Here is a 23,510-nt window from a genome sequence, read left to right as displayed (position 1 = left end):
AAGTGAATGAGCTGGAGGTGGAAAACCTCCAGCAAGGCATGGTATATACCATGCCTTGCCTTCAATCTTCGAGTTGAACCGAACCATTGCTTCAGTCACTCCTCTGGTCAGTGCTAATTCTATATTAGCTACCAGTTTGTTTGGCACTCTAGGCTTCCTTAAGAGGTTTTCCACCTCCAGCTCATTCACTTCCTATGCCGGGCTGATGAGTGCCAATAAGCACGAAACTGCAGTCCTCGGCTGGAATTGACTGAGCTGGCGGTGTATTTCTGCCAGCCCTTGCTATAGGGCGGTAACTTACTGAATACAGTAGGGAAATGTTAGAATTTAGACGTTTTAGACGAATAAGCAAGTTCGTGTAATAAAGCTAACGTCTGATAGATGACAAATATGCTAAAAAATAAGTAATGAAAAGCTTGCAGTTACTGCTCTTCACTGCCCATGGCAGCACTCTCGTTTGCAACGACAATGCAGTCCTGTTTCCCCGTCTGTCCTCTTCATCAGTTTTGAAGCGATCGACAGGAGAAGTTATGGCCGCTTAATTCAAATTTTAGGCATATGAATACTTAAATTGTGCATAGGTTTTAGCAAGGAATTCGTCTCTTTGCGTTTTTTTTTTCGTGTTAATCACACTCTAACCTAGCTTTATTCTTGTTAATGACAATCATTTAACGCAAAGCAACGAATTCCTTGCTAAAACATATGCACAATTTAAATATTTATATGCCTAAAAAAACAAAAGCAAAACAAAAATAAATAATAAAATAAACCCGCAAGTAAAGCACACATTTTCCGTAAAATGAAAACAATTCGTCATGAAAATTTGCTGCTTTTCTTTACAACTGCTTCATTCACGTTGCTGTTTTGTTGTAATCATATTTTAGCACAACAAATCTCCCATCCTTTTTCATTTAGGTAAGTGTGTTTTCTCCGTATTTGCGATATTAATTTACAGCTAAAATTGTGATTTTCTCATGGGACACCTGCTCTAATTTTTACAACAGTTTCCAAGTAACTACGCGTTACACTTTTCACGAGTTTTGTTTCAAACAAGTTCCATCTATTATTTATGTAGAACGTCATTTATCCGGTCCTTGTCAATTCTGATCCCTTTAAAAAATGGTAAATTACATAAATAATAATAATAATAATACATTTTGGCAGCAGGAAAGTAACAAATAAAGATAATTATAAAAAAAAAAAAAAAACCGTGTAAAAAAACTAAGAAGAAAAATAATAATCCCTGCAGTTTAAAATGCTATTAAGTACTACTGAACGACTGCACCATTGAAATAGCTTTATAATCGATACACACATAAAGAAAATCATAAATTCAAAAGCAAAATAGAAGGTCTAACAGTCAGAGCCCATTCATCATTTGGACAATCAAGGAACATGAACCCTGTAAAATGTGAATGGGTCCCGACTGTTGATCTTTCTATTCTGATTTTGAATTGATGATTTGTCTTATGTGTGTATTGATTATAAAACTATTTCAATGGTACAGTTATTCAGGAGTGCTTAGTAACGTTCTAAAATACTAGGCTTAGTTTTTTCTTTTAAATTTTTTTTCTTCCCACAGTCGGGTTTTTAATTTTTTTTTCAAATTATTTTTTAATTTACACTTTTTAATTAATTTTCATAGACTTAGTTGTTATGACGGTAAATTTCGCAGTCTTGTAAGTTTTATTGAGAGAGTTTACATCGTGAGGGTTATCAAGTAACTTGCGGTTCTCAGAATTACTGATTATTAGTCCCTCTAAGGAACTCGGCTCAAAGCTGCACATATGCTTGACTTTTAACAAAAATACACGAACTTAATTCAACCACAGCTTGGTCCCAAGTATTTTCTTGGAGCTTAAACCCCAGCACAATATCAATATGGCAACATTTTTCGTTCTATTTTACCCTGACCACGAAGTGCATCGAATTCTGTTGTTGATGGTTCGATTCTGACTTCTACTTTACGAACATTTTTCTAAAATTTCTTTATCATCAAATTCTATGTAAACAGCCTGTATAACTCGTGATAGATGACGGCGAGTTCGAAAACGTAGTCAGTCAAAGCTTTCTCGCAAAACTAAAAAAAGCCCGTCCAAAAAGTACACATGACAGAACTCAGCCCCCTGAATCAAGATAAAAAAAAAACAAACAAATGCATCATGTTAGAGACCAAAATTGACAAACTATAATAGTCTTGGGCCATTCCATAGAGACTAATGTAAGATTTGCAGCTCATTTTCTATTTCTTTTTACTTAAAACCAGAAGTAAAAAGAAAAAAAAAAGTTTAATACGCAGATTTTAAACGTACAAGGATACTATTTTTCGTTTCTACCAAGAATTTGAAGCAAAATAATCGCTGAGAGGTCCCGCTCCTCAAACAATGCGTTTTGACTAACGTAACATTTTTGCAACACTGAGAAACAGTGCTTATGTTACGAGGCAAATTTTTCTGAAAATTACGCAGGCATTTAAAATTAGCTGATATATTTCTGAAAGGTAAACAGCCCATTTTTAAAAATATTCAAAATATTTATTACAGCTATTTTTTATTTATTTTTTTTTTTTGGCTCTTAGTGGTGCTTTTCCGAAAGACTGTGTGTTACTAACGTAACCATCGAATACAAGCAATACATACATACAAAAACTTTTTTGTAATTAATCTCTTGCAGTTACACTATTTTTACACATTTTAGGAACCTTTTATATGTTACATTATAGTTTCTTCTTTTTTTTTCTACATTAGTGTAAGAAATTGAATGGAAAGAGTAAGTTTAATTAACTCAGTTTGAATGTGCTAAAAAGCAAAAAAAAAAAAAAAAAAAGCTTTTACTAACTGAATAACACCATTTTTGGGCAAATTAAACCCTAAATATTGCTCTTTTAAAAAGTTATCTTTGTAGAAGTTGATAGTTTCACCAAATTCTAGTGTTCTGCCAATATATTAGTTATCGTCACATAAAACTCCGTAATATTTTTCAACGACATATTATTCTTCAAGGTTTACTGATTTATAGAACGACTAGTGTTGTATATCCTGAATTAAAATGTAATACTGAAAAAAAAATGCTCAAACATTTTTGCAGAATACATTTTAATTCCAAATATCACCGCAAATGTTTTAATTCCTGAATTATCATTCAAGCATTTTCTGTACAATATGCAACAGCAGCGTTTATTGTCACTGTATCATATAACATCTTCAAATGTTTACTACGAGCTGCCATTACTTCATTTTAATAATTAGTGGAGATATTTTCTAAAAAATGGTCACTCGTCTGGTCTGCTAATTCTATATTAGCTACCAGTTTGTTTGGCACTCTTGGCTTCCTTAAGAGGTTTTCCATCTCTAGCTTAGTCACTTTCCTATGCCGGGCTGATGAGTGCTAATAAGCACGAAACTGCAGTCCTCGGCTGGAATTGACTGAGCTGGCGATGTATTTCTGCTTTAGCCCTGGCTAATGGGCGGTAATTTACTGAATACGTTCTGCTTTGTTAAGATCGTCTTTCTATTTTCTTAATTCTTTAGCTTGGATTCTTGTGCTGAAGGCATAATCAGCAAAGCACTCATTTTGATTTACCGACCTTTCTTTTTTAAAAATAATTCTCCTTTTTAATTGGAAGTGATTCTTTTCAAAGAAAACCTTTAAAAAAACCTTTTTTAAGTAGACAGAAAACCTGCATTGTAAGCGTACTAGAGATATTTTCACCCTAAGTATTTGTAACCAATGTAGAATCCTTATATATTATTTCTGTAACCGGTTTTTGGTTTCTACGCCAGAATTTCCTCAATTCTTGATCGATTTCTTTGATTTACACCTTATTTTAAAGCTTATGGTGCTGGCTACTGACGAAAAATAGACCCACGGTCTAAAAATTGTTTTTTTCAGCCGAAAAACCTGTTTTAAAGAATCAGAATGAGGTTTTCGGTTAAACTTATAACTTTAATTTGCGCTATGACCGACAGAGCTGAATAGCTCAAACGGCAGAGCGTTCGCTTCGTAACCAGGAGAGTACGTGTTCGGGCCCACGTCCGGACAATCTGCAATAAAAAATTAGAGAAATATCGCGCAATGCTTTGCATGAACACTTAGCTAAGTGAATGACAACTATGAGGGAATAGAATAAATGAGTAGGAAACGCTCCTTGGTGATATGAAAACCTGAAGTGACTTTGTGCTAAATTACTTCTGAATTGTACGATTTTTTTTTTCTTTTTTTTTTTAAACTTTGACTCTGGTAAGAAAATAAAAGCGTAATGTAAGCGAAAATATAAGTAACAGGTTTATGATTTCAGACTACATAGAATTGTTTTTTGTTCAGAAAAAAATAATAAATCGTATATTGAAATATTTATTCTTCTAATGAGTTTTTGACTCTTTGTACAATTAAAAAATTATTACCTAAATTTGAAGGGTAAAATATATATTTTTTCTTCTTTTTGCAAAAAAATAAATAGCTTATCACATTTTAACTACATTCGAAAAGCTACGCTTAAAAAAGAGCATAGTTCTATATTTTTTGTATTTTAACCGTGCTGTTAAATGATGAACAAGTGCTGCCATCTAAGTCATAACGGTTCAAGCAGCCTGCGGTAACAAATTGTAAAAATTTTCAAAAATAAAGACATTTTTCTTCAATATCTTATCTTATATATTATTCCCCTCTCATTTTAAAACTTATCAGGCTGGCTAATGACGAAAAATAGACTTACGGTCGAAAAATCAAGTTTTCGAAAATGCCCTTTGCTGCTTCAAAACCTTGATGCTCCCTTTAGTTCTTATGCATTTTTTAAAGCAAAGTTCTAATGCAGTTTTCCATTTTTTACGTCGCTTTCGGCAAAAAAAATAGCCTGTGTGTGTGTTCATATTTTAATGAAGCTTAAAAGCACTGGACTTAGTTGTTCGGTTAAATTGATAAGTTTTTTTCGGTTGAGCGTTCGGCTATAAACTATCTGAACATCGGGCAGGTTTGGGCTGTCCGACATCCTATATATTATTTCTGTAGCCTGTTTTTAGTTTCTACGCGAGATTTTCCTCAATTCTTGATCGATTTCTTTGATTTACACTTTATTTTAAAGCTTATCGTGCAGGCTACTGACCAAAAATAGACCCACGGTATAAAAATTGTTTTTTTCGGGCAGAAAAATCTGTTTTAAAGAACCAGAATGAGGTTTTCGGTTACATTTATAACATTAACTTGCACTGTTACCGACAGAGCTGAATAGCTTGATCGGCAGAGTGTTCGACTGGTAACCAGGAGAATGCATGTTCGGGCCCACGTATGGACAATCTGCATCAAAAAATTAGAAAAATATCGCGCATTACATGAACAATGAATAACAAATATGAGGGAATACATGAGGTAGAAACGCTCCTAGCTGTTATGAAAACTTGATGCAATACGGAGTTAAATTGATACTCAATTGTAAGGTTTTTTTTTTTTTTAAGCTTTGGCTCCGGGAAGAAAATTAAAGCATAATGTAAGCGAAAATATAAGTATCAGGTTTGAGATTTCAGACTATATTGGAATTGTTTTTTGTTCAGTAAAATATAATAAATCGTATGTTGAAATATATTCTAATGAGTTTTTGACTCTTTGTACAAATAAAAAAAAATACTACCTCAATTTAAAGGGTAATATATATTTTTTTCTTCTTTTTTGCAAAAAAACAAATAGCGAAGCACATTTTTACTACATTTGAAAAGAAACGCTCAAAAAAGAACTTAGTTCAACTTATTTCGTATTTTAACCGTGCTGTTAAATGATGAACATGTGCTGCCATCTAAGTTATAACGGTTCAAACAGCTTGCGATAACAAAATGTAAAAATTTTCAAAAATAAAAGCACTTCTCGACAAGGAAAAAAAAATTAAAATTACCCGTTGTTGTTTTTTTTTCGGTAGAGCGTTCGGCTATAAACTGTCTGAACTTCGGGCCAGCTCGGACTGTCCGACATAATAGCAAATTTACAGTAATATTACGCATTATATGTACTCATAACATACAACAGATAACACACATAATAAAATAAATGCAGTGGGAATGCTATTTGGTGTTTCGACTCCTTTATGCAGGCTACAGTTATCATTCAGATAAGTTGACTGCTAATTGAAAGGTTTTCTCCCATTTTTTTTAGCTTTGACTCCGTCAGACCACTGAGCATAATGTAAGCATAAAAAAAAGTATTAGTTATACCTCAAGGGAATCCTTTTTGTGTAGAAAAACATTTTCATTGTATGCTGAAAAAAAGATTTTTCTAATAGCAGTGTTCGAACTGTTGTACAAATGAAAAAATACTACGCCAAATTAAAACTACAAGTTTCCACCAGTAAATATTTAATTATTTATTCGAATACGATATAAAACATTAAAATTATTATCAACTTTATTAGTATGAAATCATTTTCTAATCCTCTGCTTTCGGCTGAAAAAAAAAAAAGAAAAGAAAACATTTTGTCTACGTTCGAAAAATTAAACTTAAAAAACGGGCTCAGTTCAACTGGTTTTGGTTTTGAATTTTAAGTGCTCGATTAAAAGAAAAACAAGTGCGGGCTTTTAAGCCGTACAGGTTAAAGAAGCCTGCTATGGGATATTGTTGAATATTCAAAAATAAAAATACTTATTTTTTCAACCGAATTTATTACTTCCCTAGAATGTTTGTTTCAATCGCTACATATGAGATCTTCCTCACTCTTTAATCAAATTCCAGGTTTTGCGAATAATTTTAAATCGTATCGTGATGGCTAATGACAAAACATAGACGCATGATCTTATTATATTTTTTTCGACGACAAAACTTTTTTACTGTGTTTTATTACGCATTCCTTCAATGAATAGCGTTCGAAAAGGAAGGCACAGTTGCTAGGTTTGTTGGAGCGTCGTACTGTTAATCAGAATGGTGCCAGTTCGAATCCGTGCCACTAAATATCTCTTTAATGTTTCTTTTTTTTTCCGTCGGATGCTCACATGGGCGGACTGTATTTCCCACAACCTGTTTTTTCACATGCAAAATTACTGATTTTTCACGTGTCACTCAGCCACACTTTTAATGATATTTATATTTGCATTGAAAATACGTACAACCAAAAGGGGAGCGATGATCAAATTATCACAACGTTGTATTTAACGAGGTTTTGTTACTGATGTCTTCAAATTACATGCCTTCTCTTGTGCGCTTACTTTTTCCGTTTACTTTTTTCGGTTTTTCTTCATAATATTCTTTCTTTGAAATTTTTAAAGAGCGAAATGCCTTTTGAAATGATTCGAAGTACAGTGCGGAGTTCCGCACGGGTCGACTAGTGTCTACTTATTCAAAATTGTAAGGAAAATGTACATTAAATTAAATAAGTTTTAAATAATAGCAGTCATTTTTAAAGTGTTACGTTAGTCACATCTACACTGTTACGTTTGTCACAGTAATTATTTATTTCTACTGTATCTTAAACAAATACGTTGCATTTTTTAAGTAGATATGATACAGATGTAAGAAAATAAAAAGTGTTGTCTGATACAACTATCGGGTTAAAGTTTTAAAGAGAAAATATGCATTTTCGCGACTAATGTAACGCAAATATTTTCAGTGAAATAACACAACTAATTGAAATACTTATCTTATAATATATGTAAAAAGAACAGTCAATTTTATTGGGCCAATATCTAATCTTTTACTATAAACATATTTTTTTTTTAAATTTGCAAAAATCTTTACAATACGGAAGATAATTTAGACGCATTTTTTTTTGCGTATGCTTGTCCTTTTCTACAACCTTACACGTTTAGAGCCAGAAGAAAAACACCGAATGGAATTTTTGCAAACTGTTATTGGATTTATATACTAGAATGTATGCTGAATGAAATGATAGGTCACAATTAGGGTTTTGTGAAAAACAAAAAATCTGAGACTGAGGTTGACATTTCTATGGAATGACCTAGAGCCCCTTGAAAAAGACAGGCTGACTTATCCGACATTTTGGTTCCAAGACAGAATTGGATCCAACCTCGTTTCTAGTATTTATAAATACGTCATAATATTCGCTGGTTGCTAAGTCGTAAAATAATTGATGATAAGTTGAGTAAAATGTCACTTTAGGTAAATTTTGAAAGATAACTTCGTTTACAAATTCAGCTAAAATGTATCGGGAAATGTTTACGGTAATAAACCTCATTTTCATACCTTATTTGTTTTTAATTTGTATTAATTAAATTGTATTCATCCACAGAATAAAATAATCAAACATCAATCGGGCAACACACCTAAAGTTTGGACACCAGTTTTCTGCAATGAGGCTTTTGTACAAATGTTTATTTTTTTCGCCCGATAATTTTAGAACCAAAATGTCGGATAAGGTAGCTCCCCTTATATAGGAGCCTTAGAATGACCCATAACGAAAACATACGAGGAGTGTTTTTTTTTTTCTTTTTATATCGCCAAAATGTTGATCAACTCCAAAATACGTTACGCATTCTTTCTTCCTTCTCTACCTATTTTAAGGAATGGACTCGTTTTCTCAAATGATTGACAAGGGTCATTTCTTGGCGGTCGGACTATACTTATTTTCGAAATTTATTTTGATGGTAAGACAAAATTTATAGTTATTTCCCGTTTGGTTAGATTATTTTGCTGATGCGAATTTCTGCGGATTTTTTAAAGATTTTATTGCTTAACTTGCAAAGTAATATATTTTAATATATCCTTAGTAGATAATTTCTTTCTTCTCCTACGTTCACAATGTTTCTGCTTAGAAAGGTTTCCACTGCAAAGATATTTTTCGTATCAAACGTTTTCAGGTTCATTAACTTGCTCGAAGTAGATTTATGTATTTTGATGGGGGAAAAACGGCCATATCTGAGTAAAATGAACTGTCAACAGATAAGATTCCATACTGCTGAATGGAAAAAATATCTGAGAAGATGAAAGGGTTTTATTTGGAACATAATTAAAAGAACATAATTCTTCTGTTATAAAAATATATCAAAATAAGAGTTGAAAAATTCTCAATCACCAGTTTCGCCAACATGTAATTTAAAGACGTAAAGTAAATTATGTACAGTCATAGAAAACAAAACTTCTTTAAAACTACGTAGGAAAAATTTTGATAAGGGACCATATACAAAGTAAAATGAGCACGAAGTCTTGATTTTCAAACAGGAACCTTTATACAAAATTCCCAATCCCCCATTTCTTTTGAATATGCTTAGCACTATATGTTTACTACTCTTTATTTTTAAAACTTTTCCACCAATATTCCTCTACATAAATCATTTTTTTGCCATTTTCAACTGTTTGAGTTTTTGATTCTTCTCTGAAACTTGACAAAAGCTGTTTTTCGCTGTTTACATTTTTTTTTTTTTTTGCATTTTTAACAACTTAATGGCAACTTAACATGTGTTTTTTTTTTAATTAACGGCACTTTCATGTGAGCTAATTACAGTTCCCCACTTGCTAATTAATTTTAATGTACGTTGAAAGGAAATTCTGCTGTGAAATTTCTGGTCATCTACCTCTTGTTGTAGTTGCATTTCTTGCTGATAAAAGTGTATGTAAATCAAAATTCCATTTATTTCTTGATTTTTTTCAAAAAAATAGATTATGTATATTGTAGTTTTATACTAATTAGCAACTGTTCCAATTTTTCTACGTTTCGCAAATTTATGTACCTCAGTGCTTTTACCCACTGGGGGATAAAACCCACAAATTTCAGTTTATTTTCTTCCAATTTTCTTGATACTAATATTATTTAAAATTTTGACTGTTTTACTACTATTTATGACAAAAGAAGAGAATTCCGTTCACAGTTAACAGTTTGCAAAATCGCCCCAGAAAAAAGTGTCAATTGACATTATTGTTTCACAAATATTAGGAATTTCGAGAATTTGCAACATTCAATCAATCTACCTTTGAAGAGAAATTCTAGTATACTCAAAAATAAACTCCAGAAAAATAATTTTCCCATTAGCTTTTCTGAAAATATTTAAATAACTTCAACTTTCAAAGTTGGCCTTAACAGGATCGGCTAACTGCACATGGAACGATCTTTTTTTCTTCTGATGGCTCGTGTAGTAAAGATAAAAATACGATGTTGTAAATGGTGATTGGGTGGATTTCTAACGAAATTGGCTCTGATATTTGGATTTTTACATGATTGGTTTACCTTATCGATCTTGCTGATAACTAAATGAGTTTTTAAGATCGATGGACGCATATTTGTTTTTTTTTTTTTTTTTTTTTTTTTTGCCATCGGAACTTTATCAGAATGTAAGTTTTCTTTCTTATGAAAGGTAATAATGGTCTTCCAGGAGAAATCTTGTTGCACTTGGATATTTTTTGGATTATAACAATATGGCCGAAACTTCATTAGACTTTCAATTTTAATCATCATTTTGTATTAAGTATTGCCCACTGTCTTTGTATACTACACTTTTTATTCCCAATGATATATTTATTGATCTTAGTCAATTAAAAAGAATTTTATTAGCTGCACCGTCAATGTATATATTTTTAGTGTATTTTCCTAGTTATCCACTGAATAGTGCAGTTTTATTCTGGTACTCTGTATTTGAGACTACCACTACTGATGAGATCTGGCTCAAGCAGCTTCCTCTTTCTCTTTTTTTATTTATTTTATTTTTGGCTTTAATTTCGCATTTGTGAAACTATGTATTCTAATGAATTTTAGATTTGTTAGTTTTTCTGCTTTTTACTTTAATACTTAAATTTTTTCTTAGTTTTTTAAACTACTTTTTCAATAGGTGACAAAAATATATGCATCCAGCATAAATTGAAGGATTTAGGATGTGGCTTAAGCCACAAAGAGTGACTTTTCGATCAAAATTTTTGTTTCTTGTAGCTGAAATTTAAATCAACATGACAATGGATTATGTCACTTGGAGAAAAACATATCTGGTTTTAGTATTGCAGAACATAGAATGTATGACGCCTTTGAAAAATTTTGCAAATATTTTATTATAAGTTGGAAATTGGCCTACTGGAAAATTTACACCATGTGGCATATCATATTCTTGCCCCGAACCCTTCAGTTCAGCTACAGTCACGAAACTCTAGAGGTAAGAGACATGCAAATGATAAACACTGCGACGCTAAGGAGAGAAGGCAAGCGTGCTATAAGCATATTACACTGTAAAAATGATTCAGAAACGTTCCTGTACAATAATGTGCAGCTGATGTGCCCAATTTCTTCCAGTAACATATCTTACAAAAGCCCGGAACGTTTTCCCCTAGAATTCAGTAATCTTCCTAAAATTATCGTGGAAGCACCCTAAAACATTCAAGAAGCTTCCCGTTTAAAGCCATTCGTATCACTGGAATTTTAGAGTAAACTTAGGTGGACATACTATAATAGTTTGGCACCTTCCTGCATTTCCAGGAGGGCTCCAACTAAGCAGTATTGCGAACATGACCAAAGCGAAGTCAGAATTACAAGTAAGTATCAAGAATTTTACTTGTCTGCAATTCTTCGCAAAGCTACGTTGGCAATAGACTGGTTTGCACCCTTTGCATGCCTCATCAGTCTGCACGGGACGCAATCGAGCTAGAGCTGGAACATTTTATAAATACGCTCAGTCAATCTTTAAAATAGGAGCTAAAGCTATTTTTTACAACAGAGACTAGTATGCATTCGGACATTTTCTAGCGATTCAGGAAACTTTTTTGACAACGATACTTGATTTTTCCAGGAAGTGGATAAAAACCATTTAAAACCCGAAACGTTACTCGGAAATACTCAGTAACGTTTCGGATTTTTTTTACAGTGTAGATGCGCAGTTGGAGGATTTTGAAAGCATGATTGCTAACGCTGTAGGGCTATCGATACGAAGGTGGTGATTTTAATGGACACTTTTGTGACCAGAGTTGTCTTTTAGACAAAACTGGGAACAGTAGGAATAGATATCAAACTTTGCTGATGAGTATAGGTACTGTAGGTCTCAGAAAACGTAAATTGCACATGCGTATCGGCCACAATTTTGCTTGGAAGGATATAGTAGTTGCTCTGAGCATGACCCCACTAAATGGCGCTGACGCTTAACTGGCCTTGACAACTTCTAAGTTTTCTCTATTAAACCGATGCAATTATGAATCCACCAATAAATGGCAGCGTTTCAAAGTTTGTTTCTTTTTGATTGGACGCCACCTATTTTGATTGCAAGAGGCGCTGATAGGAACCTCTGCATCCAACATAATGGAAAGGAGGGTTCCCTGCAGGGGTCATCTTTGTTGTTATGAGTTTCAAAGATTGTCACGGCCTGTAAGAATGAAGTAGGGCCATGCTCTGCGTTAGCGACAGTGAACCATGAGAGATGTAGTGCTACATTGCGGAGGGCGTCCCAGGAACAGAAATGAGCGCGAGAGTTCGCGCAATCAAAAGAGCGTTCACTTCCTCACCAACAACATCCCAGGTAGCAGACATCACTTTTAAATGTTTCATAAATGTTCTAAAATAGTTGTCACAACGTTGACAAAGATTAGAAAACGTTTATGAAGTGAAGTGTGCTATATGTGTAGCATCGATTCGACGCCACACTAAAAAATTTCCGAAACGTTACTGGTTATTTCCGTGGAACGTCTCGGGATTTCACACGTTTTCACCTATTTCCCCGTAAAAACGAGTATCTTCACAAAAAAGTTTCCTGAATCGCTACAAGTTGCACGCGTGCAGACTTTTCACTGTTGTGGAAAATATTTTTAGCAACCAGTTTAAAGATTGAAAGAGCGTGTTTATTAAGTTTATCGGCCTAAGGTTGCTTACGGCCTGTTCAGGTTGACTAAGCTCCTAATGAGAGCAAAAATAGTCAACGGATACCTATAACTTTACAAGGCAGGAACTGCCAAGAGACATGTCTGGTTCCTTCTTGCATAGCCGTGGTCGCTCTAATTTTTATGGAGCCTTCTTGGTAAATCAGGAAGGTTCTAATCAAGAACACTAAACCTACTTAATTTTTCTAGAAAGTTTTAGAAACATGACTGGCTTTAACAGGGGAGACTTCACCTTTCTTTAGAAAGTTTCAAGGTTAATTTCAGAAAGGTTACTGACTTTTAGCGGAAAACGATCCTGGTTTTTCCATGATATTTTACTGGAAGAAATTGGACACATCAGCTGCCTATTATTTTCCAGGAACGTTTCTGAATCGTTTTTACAGTGCATTTACCACCTTTCGTGCATCTGGTGGTATCACGGAAAACGATTTATACGAAGGATTTATATTTGGAGATGATTTATACGAAGCAACACCCACTGAAACACTTTTCACTAAACCCAAATCATAGGTGGCGTCGATTGAATATTTATCGAATTCGGACAAGCTCTATAGTGACTTAATTTAGGCGTGTAATTTTGGCCTTCCGGCCCCTTTTTGCGTGTTTGCCATCTACTTCACTTCAGTTTTATTTTATTGGCATGTTTGCATGCGTTTTACCTTCAAATTTTAAAATGAACTTGATGTTTATAGAAATAAAACGCGTTTCTATAAATATCTCTTAATAATTGTTTCATAGATACTGCCATTGACCTGCACACGAATAAGAAAAACATTCGTCAACATTCTATTAGCGATTTATAACTCTGAAGCATAAGGAACAATTTGTAATCAATTAGTTTGTGCTTAAACTTTAGGAACTTTTTAAAAACAAATTACTCATTTAATTTTGCCAAGTTGTGCAGTATTTCCCGACATGTTTGGGAAATTGCCCCAAAATTTTAAACTCAGCGTTGAAGTACGGCTGAAGTCACATACAGTATAGCTATGTGGGCTCTTTAACCTCTGCATGGATATAAGAACACTACATGAAGGTTAAATCATTCTTTTTTAACATATTATGTCGTGGAACCAATCCCGAGTTCTACACTGTAAAAAGATTCCGAAACGTTACTGGTTATTTCCGTGGAACGTTTCGTGATTTCAGAAGTTTTCACCTATTTCCCCAAAAAAATCAAGTATCTTCGCAAAAAAGTTTCCTGAATTCCTGAAAAATGCACGAATGCAGACCTTGCACTGGTGTGAAAAATATTTTTTGCTACCAGTTTAAATATTGACGGAGCGTGTTTATTAAGTGTATCGGCTTTAGACTGTATATGGCCCGTTCGGATTGACTAAGCTTCCAATGGGAGCAAATAAGTCACTGGATAGCTTCAGTTTTGCGAGGCAGGAATTGCAGGCAAGGAATATGCTTGGTTCTTGCTTGCAATTTTCGCGTAGCTTGGCCGGAGTTGCTCGAATATTTCTGGAGCCTTCTTTGTAAATCAGGAAGGTTCTAATCAATTAAGTTAAACCTATTTAATTTTTCTAGAAGGTTCACGACTGGTTTTAATAAGGGAGATTTCTTAATATTTCAGAAAGGTTACTGACTTTTATCAGAAAACGTTCCTGGTTTTGTAAGACATGTTACTGACAGAAATTGGGCACATCAGCTGCCTATTATTTTCCAGGAACGTTTCTGAATCGTTTTTACAGTGTACACAAAATCAGCAGATTGCTGTCTTTGCATCCAGTCTGATTTGAAGAAAATCATGTATGACATATTCATTATCATCACTCATTTGCAACTTGCTAATCCCTTTCTCGGAGCTGCTGTCAGATACTCACCAGCTGGCGTGACCACCATATTGTAAAAGCAATTTAGAAACATTCCTGAAAAATAATGGACAACTATTAAGCCTAAATTCTGAAGGTAACTTATCTGGCAAAGCGCATCAGGAAAGTTCCCATTTAAAATTCAATAACTTTACTGACCAAGAATATTTCCGGAGGATTCATAAACCTTCCCAATGAAAGTCAGTCACGTTTCTCATATAAAAGAAACCCTGCAATAAACCTTGCACGTGTTTATAATTATCACCCAGCTCCATTCTGAGTTGTCAGGAAAGCACCTAAATAATTTTAGAGCAGATGGCCAAAGCTAATGCATAACTGCAAGTAAATATTTATCTCATTATTTTTCTAAACTCTTTCTTTATTGTAAAAATGATTCAGAAACATTCCTAAAAAAATTAAAGCATCTGATGTGCCCAAATTCTGCCAGTAACATATCTTGGGAAAAGCAGAAAAGGTTTCAGTTAGAAGTCAGTAACCTTTCTGAAATTAATCTTGAAAATTTCTGAAGAATTGGGAAAAATGTTCTTTTAAAGCCCGTCATGCCTCAGGAACCTTCTAGAAAAATTAAGTAGGCTAAATGTAATTGATTAGAACCTTCCCGATTTACCAAGAAAGCTCCAGAAGCATTAAAGCAACTACGGCCAAAGCTATGCGAGAATTGCGAGTAAGAACCAAGAATCTCACTTATTACGTTGCAAAGCTGCAGCTATCAAGTGATTAATTCGCTTTCATTGAAAGCATTGTCAATTGGGACGTACAGTAATCGAACTTCAGCCAACACACTTAATAAAGAGGCTCATTGAATCTTTAATGCATTTTTCACCACCGTGAAAAGTCTGTATTCGTGCAACTTGTAGGAATTCAGGAAACGTTTTTGCGAAGGTACTTGATTTTTTGGGGAAATAGGTTAAAACCTGTGAAATCCCGAAACGTTCCACGGAAATAACCAGCAATGTTTCGTTTTTTTTTTTTTGCATTGTTTTATTTATCTACTAGTGAGTGATAAGTGATTTATTTGCCCACACTTTTTGTAAAGCTACATAGCAGCCAAACGGTTTTTCGCTGTCTTTTAGAGCTCATTCAATCCGGACGGACTTTAATGGAGCTGAAACAGAAACGCATAACCTGAATAAAAATGGTGAGTGTATTTTGAAACTAGTAGCGAAAATATTCTTTCGCAGCAATGACAAGTTCGCATAAAACAACGTGTATTCAGAAACCGTTTTCGTAAAAATACTTCAATTTCGCTGGCATCTGGCCGAAACCCGTAAAATCACGGAAGATTTCACGAAAATAAGCTGCGACGTATCGGAATTTTCTTACAATGCCATTACCCTTAATCGCCATGTTGGATTTTAACGCATTTTAGTTGGCAGAACAAAGCTCATCAAAAATAAATTAATTAACGGGCAGGCTAAATGCGTATACTTGTTGGCTTGTTGGCCAAATTAAGATTTGAAAATAAGAGTGTTCACTTGCCTTCAAGTTAGATGGTGTAGAATTTTATAATGAAACCACTGCAAACTAAAATGTGAGGTCACATACATTCCTTACGACAATGACTATTGCAGGACTAGGATTTTGAAAAATATTCCCTTGATAGTGATGCTGATTGCTTGTTTTCAATCCTATTCTGCTTAAAGATATTTAAGCGAGTGGAATATCCTGCTGCTTCATATTAAAAAAGGATATAAACTTTTTTTTAATACGAAAATAAGCGTTTTTACAAGAAATGTGTTATATAACTGCTTTCTTTAAAAAAAATTTTGAAAAAAAAAAATAGAACCGACTTCAAAATTGCTCTAAAAAGTGAAAAATAATTTTATTCTTTAAACACCATCAATAATAACTTTCAAACATAATTTTTGAAGTTGGCGCAAAAACAAAAAGTAAAATCCAGTTTAATCATGTTCCGCTCATATTTTTTTCAGAAAATCACCCAAAGTTGGAACGAAACATTTATATCGTTGCTCAAATATGCTGTCATCAATGCATAATGTATGTTGTAAGGCCCCTATATATATAGCGGCTCTAGTATGTGGTAATGAAGAAACTAGGCCTGGTTAAATTTATAGATGTAGTTGAGTTATCTATCGTTTTTGCGCCAACTTCAAAAATTATGTTTAAAAGTATTATTGATGCTGTTTAAAGAATAAAATTATTTTTCACTTTTTAGAGCAATTTTGAAGTCGGTTCTATTTTTTTTTCAAAAAATTTTTATTTCATTTTTTTTTAGTGTAAATGTAGGTATTTCAGTAAAAATAAGAAGTTACCATCAAGAAACTTGACCATAATGTTTTCATAAAAATGCTCCATACTAAAAAAAAAAAAAAGAAAACTATAATCATGCCTTAAACTTTAAGCTATTGACACTAAAAATTTATCTTTGTTCCTCTCTGGAATTCTCTCTTGGTGTGTTAATTTAATTATAACATTTAAATATTACGTTTTCACTAACTAATTTGCATTTCACAGCATACAAGTTGCTTGTGATGCAATCCTGTATAGTTGAGGTAAATCTAACCTGGTAGTATTGTGAAGGCTAGACAGATTCTGATTACTGCATCCCCTCGCTTCCAGGTTAGGTTTACCCCCACTATGGAGCAATGACACTAAAGAAACTTGATGCTTGCTTCAGAGATGCCTTTATTCAAAATTATCATTACAATTACTATTAATGTAACTGTTATATGGCACCAAACTTTTATAGCAATGGGTTTCATATTTAATCATTTAATAGGAAAATTGCATGAAATTTACTGTTTTTTTTTGCCTATAACTTTTTTTCTAAGGAACAAATATGGTCAAATAAAGTAATGGGACCTGAGTTGAGCCATCCCCTATCCATTAAAAAAAGAATCATCAGAATCGGTTCACTAGGTGAGACGCTGTGAGTGGACAAAAAAAAAAAAAATAATAAAAAAAAAAAAAAAAAATAAACATACATACGGTATGAACTGATAACCGCCTCCTTTTTGAAGTCGGTTAAAAATGAAAATTGTCAAGATGTCATGATCCATTTCGTTTCCTCATAAATATTATACTAGAATGCGTTCCGTTTATTCAAATAGGCTAGAATAATAAATGATCTTAGATGTAAAACGCCCCAACATTATTCAAAATTCACTGCCCTCCCCCCACCTTTCCTCTTTTTGAATCATACACAATCACAAACGTTTATTGACATAAGAGTAAGACAGTTTGTTTTCCAGATGATAAGTGCTTGGTCTTTTCATAGGGAGTTCACATATTCCAAATAGAATTGGAAATGAAGCTATTTTAACGCATTTATTGCCAAACTTCGACAAAACCGAAATAACATTAAAACTTTATTTTTGATTAGGAGAAACCCAGTGATGGGAAAATGTGCTTTTAAACTTAAAGCGAGATATGACTTGAGGAAAAATAAAAATTCCCAAAATGCAATTTCGAAAAGCTTTTTTCATCTTATCCGAAAAATTCATACTAAACTCTCTCCGTTTTCAAAAAAAAAAAAAAAAAAAAAAGACCTATTGCGCTTTAAATTGAACTTTCGGGTTTAAAAAAAAATGGCTGACGTAACCAGTTTAGAGTCTAGAAAGAGTGCAAGAAACATCTCAACTTGTTGAATAAATTTTTTTCTGATTATTTTCTTGAAAATTGAGTTATGAGGTGAACAACATCGACAAAATTATCCCAGAAAATACCAAATTTAATACTTATAAGTCTTACCATTTTCCTGTGAAGCCATTAAAACACACATAGGCTAACTAAAAATAAAAGAGGTTTAAAAATAGTGAGGTTCTGTTTATGAGGACACACTGTAAAAAGGATTCAAAAACGTTACTGGAAAAAAAAAAATGGGCAGCTGATGTGCCCAATTTCTGCCAGTAACATTTCTTGCAAAAACACGAACGTTTTCTGCTAAAATTCAGTAACCGCTCTGATACTATCCTGGAAGCCTACTGAAATATTCAGAAATGTTCTCGTTTAAAGTCAGTCGTGTCTCTGGAACTTTAAATTAAACTTACGTAGGTTTAATATACCAGAGAGGCACCTTCCTGATTCATCACGAAAGTTTTGCAAATAGTATTGCAAACACGACCAAAACTAAAACTAAGTATTAAGAATTCTACTCGCCAGAAATTCTTGCATAGCTACTTAGTCCATGGACTTATTCGCTCCTTTTGGGAGCCTAATCAGTCTAGACGATATGTAATCGAATTTAAGCCGATACACTTTATAAAATACGCTCAGTTAATCTTAAAACTGGGAGTTAAAAATATTTTACCCTACAATGCCTGCATTCTTGCAACTTGTAGCAATTCAGGAAAATTTTTGACAATGATATTTGATTTTTCCAGGAAGTGGATAAAAACCATTGAAATCCAGAGACGTTACACGGAAATACTCAGTAACGTTCCGGAATTTTTTTTACAGTGCAGTCCCTTATTCATTCAGTAAAATGCACACTAAAGTCTTAAATATTTATACCTCAGAATTTCAACTTTTCAAGCATACTTTTTTACAGAAATTACTTCTTGAACACTGTAAAAACGATTCAGAAACGTTCCTGGAAAATAATGGACAGCTGCACTCTCAGAAATGGACTTTCATATTCGACGAAATTTTCTTCGTTTCTGACGAAATCGCTTCCAGGGATATGCTCCGAGCGAACATTTCGTCAAATTGAGGAAACTGCTTTCGTCTCTGGTTTGAAGATGCGAATTTCGTCAAATGTAACGAAATATTTCTTCATTCTAGTTTCGTCAAATCGACAATCATTTTCGTAGTTTTGAGAGAATTAGTTTCGTCAAATTAATTTCGTCATATTTGAGCATGTTAATTTCGTAATTTTTTGAGTTTATTTCTTTTATTTTTTCTTTTTTGAGCTGATTAGTTTTTTTTCTTTCTTTCTTTTTTTTTTTTTGGACGATACTGACGAACCTCGTTAATTCGAACACGATTAAAAAGAATTACTTCTAAAACGGACTTTTTTGTATTCTCTGTCCCATTGTTTTTGTTTTTCGGATAAGACGAATTCTGTTAAGAGTAATCGATTTTAATGATCCATCGAAGTTCGTTTTAACGAGGTTCGACTGTATCTTATAAGATTTAGTCAAATCTTTACTTCAGAATCTTACCACCATAATTTCCCACTTTGATGCGCATAGTCACACTCACAGGCCCGTCATTTACGGGGGGGGGGGTCATTTATGGGGGTTGACATTCCCCCCCCCCTTTGATTTTTGAACTTTTATTCTTTACGTACGAAAGGCCGTGTTTTTAGTTGGTTCTCTATAAAAATTTTGAAGAGTATACACCTTTTTCCACAATTGGAAAAAAAATCGAAATGACTGGCCCGCACTCCCCCCCCTCCGCCTCAAGCAAAAGGCAAGTATTTGTTGAAAAAAGAGACACAAAAAAGATGTTAATTTTTTTTCAATTAATCTAAAAATACAAGCAGACAATTTCTTTAAAATATAAAAATAATTATTGCAAATTCAAGTTAAAGGACAATGTGAAATGATATCTGGGAATTAGGGCTTTACGATGCATCGATGCATCGTAAAATACCGATGTACAGTACACCCTACATCATTACACCGGTTTAGAACAAAAACCTCTAAACCGATAGATCAGTGTGCGCCACAAGTTTGCTTACGTTACATCCAAGCAAAAAAAAAAAAAAAAAAAAAAAACGGAAACCCGCATGTTAGTCCGGTCCCATAAACTCCCCATGGTATCTAACTAAAACCCCATAAGGGGGATTTTCCTGCAAAAAATCTATTTTTTGCCGGATCTTTTCCATATTTGGCACAGAGGTTCATTCTTGATGCTCAGGAATACTCATTGAGCAGTTTCCTTCCCGCTATGGGGGGAGGGGGGGGGGACAACCCTTATAGGGGATCTCCTTATAAAAGCCACGTTTTTGTCGAATCTTTTCCAAATTTTGCACAGAGGTCTTTTAATGCTCGGGAATTCAAGCAGGATAATTTTCGTTCTTCTATGGGAGGGGGGGGGGGGGCAACCCCTCATTGGGGTTATTCTTTTAAAAACCAATTTCTGTCGGATTTCTTCTAAATTTGGCACAGAGGTCGTTTGATGCTCGGGAATTCAAGCAGATTAGTTTTTCTTCCTCTATGAGGGGGGGGGGCAACCCCATTGGGGTTCTCCTTATAAAAAGCAAGTTTTTGTGGGATCTTTTCTGAATTTGGCACAGAACTTCTTTGATGCTCAGGAATTCTCATTGGGGAGTTTTCGTCCAGCTATTGGGGTCTATTTTTTTTTTCAAAAACCAGTTTTTATAAGATCTTTTAACAATTTGGCACAGAATTCCTTTGATGCTCGAGAGTTCCCCCATTTTAGTCCCGCTATGCATGGGGAATCCGCCGCGTGGGTTTTTGTCGGATCTATTCCAAGTTTGGTACATTTGTCCTTTGATGTTTGTGAATTCCCATAGGGTAGTTTTCGTGCCAAATTTGGGAAAATTCTGACAAAAGCTTCGATTTTTGCAAGGAAAACTCCCCTAATCGGGGGTTTGCCACCTATAGCGGGAAGAATAATTCAAACTGCTTCAACTACTCGCCATGTAAGTTTGGCGATGCATCACGATGAAAAAATTCCTACATCGTCCAGTCCTACTGGGAATATAGAAGTGCTACTTCCTCAGCAGACATTGGGTTCTGGAAGAATAAGACATAGGTTACTTTTATGCAGAATTACATGAATATTTGCTCAAGAGAAAATTGCTGGGGATTTACTTCTTCATTGCATCGCATAAAAAATTCCAGAAAAAAAAAATAAAAAGATTTTTTTTTAAACTAATAACATAAATTTTAAAGAAATAGTGCAATAAAATGTACAGCTTTAAGTTTGTATATCTTTGTTCGAAAATTAGATACAGAAAATGAAATTAGATAATCTTGAAAAAAAGCTTACCTTTTTCTTTTTTCAATCGATTATTTGTCTTATTAATTTTGCTTCTATGTAGAATGCTTGTTTGGCAAAATTTATGTTTAATACAGGAAGTGTATTATTGCATGCAGTACATACTTTATACTTTGAAGTACTTTGGTACGTACTTCATATTTACCTGTCTGGAACTTCAAGGGAAATTAGGTACCTTTATATAACATAATTGATTAGAACTTTACGGATTTACTAAGATAGCTCCATAAGCATTAATGCAACCATGGCCAACGCCAAGACAGAATTGCAAGTAAGAGATTCAAAGGTATGTAATGAAAATAGTGACTAGCGTATCGAGAAAAGTTTACTAGTTTTTATCATATACTTTTTATTTTCCTTTCAATTTTTCAATTGAAATTTTACATAGACATTTTACTTTGTCTGCAACAAAAACCATTACTCTAACTTAAATTTGGACTTACTAGTATTTCATCTATGAAATGCTTCTGAAGAGAATTCCCTTTATTTTGCTGATAATTCCTTGAGGCATCAAATATGGCAATATAATTAATGCTGTATTTATTTCAGCTGTAGAAACTATGTATAATGGAAAAATTCATAATTATCACAAATCAGGTAACACAAATTAACATAGAATTTAGCGTACTAAATGTGAAAATAAACAACAAAGAACGCTTTATAATTGTTATTATTTTCAAACATGCTGCTAACTTACCTTTTTTTTTTAAATCAAGGTTACCTTCAATAACTTATTTTAAATTTGGGATAAATTGAAAAAATATTGAAAATATTTAGCTGCAAAGCACAAAGAGTTCTTTATAGAAATTAATGTTTTCTTTGTAACTTAAAATGCTTTGTCTGAAATTAATACTTACTTTATTTCATGTTTTATTTTGCAAGTAAAACCATTCAAAAGAAAAAAAGAAACAGACTCAACAAATAGTGAAGTATTGATACAACATAAACAAGAGACACCTGCAGAAGGGGATGACATTACATAAACAACATGGGGTGCGACTTTAATAAGTCAGGTCAACGAGCCTAACAAAAAAAAGGGGGGGGGGATCATTTCCGAACCGTAAGCTGATAGCCAGTTTGCATTTATTTTTAATTGCATTAAGCGCTTTTTTTCCTCGATTTTTGTGGGCTTGTTTAAAAGGTTGCTAAGCAATTATTAAAAAATATTTTTATGAACACTTTTGTGAGATAAAGTTCTTAATACTTTCTGATTATTAATTTCTTCAAAATCATATTTCATTTTGCTATTAAAATATTTCACGTAGTTTTGTTAAGAATTAACTATAAAAGATCTATTGTTTACCCATTTCAAAATATTAATCTTACCTAGTGGGTAGAGCAATATTTCATTGAAAATGATAAGTGTTACGTACACTTTTGTGAGAGAGCTACTGTATAAATTATTATTGTATTGAATAAAATATTACATGTAGAGTAGAAGAAGAAAAAAATACCAATACTTAGAGAGGGGGTGGAAGGGCGGAATATTTGTTTAAGAAAATAAAAATTGCAGAGGAAAAATTTTTTGAATTATTAAACAAAAACACTTCGTTCACCAGATTATATTAGTAAAATTTATGAAGAAGAATGAAAACACATAACCATGAAACATATTCAACGTTGAAATTAAAAGCTTCAAAGTTCTATGCTATTTATCAAGGCGCTGTATTTATTATCTGCGTTGCTGTAGCGACGGTGGAATTTTTTATGTAAGTTTAAATTCGTAAAAATGCTTTGATCATCTTTGTGAATTGTCTAACGGGGGGAAATAAAGGAAGTACGTTTTCGGAAACAAATGTCAACAAACACACATTTTCATTTGCAAATAAAAAACAACGCTAGTTAAGCCTAACGTGGAGGTGACTCAAAGTTAGTGTATACAGAATTCCAAACCAAATCGAACAGGTCGTTTTCAATTTTAATGTGTTTTAAATCCAACAAAAAACACAACACTAAACAAAAATGTAACAA

The sequence above is a fragment of the Uloborus diversus genome, chromosome 8, assembly GCF_026930045.1.
Source record: "Uloborus diversus isolate 005 chromosome 8, Udiv.v.3.1, whole genome shotgun sequence".
Taxonomy (NCBI): Eukaryota; Metazoa; Arthropoda; class Arachnida; order Araneae; family Uloboridae; genus Uloborus; species Uloborus diversus.
The sequence above is the reverse complement of the archived record's forward strand: the minus strand, read 5'-3'. Positions refer to the sequence as shown.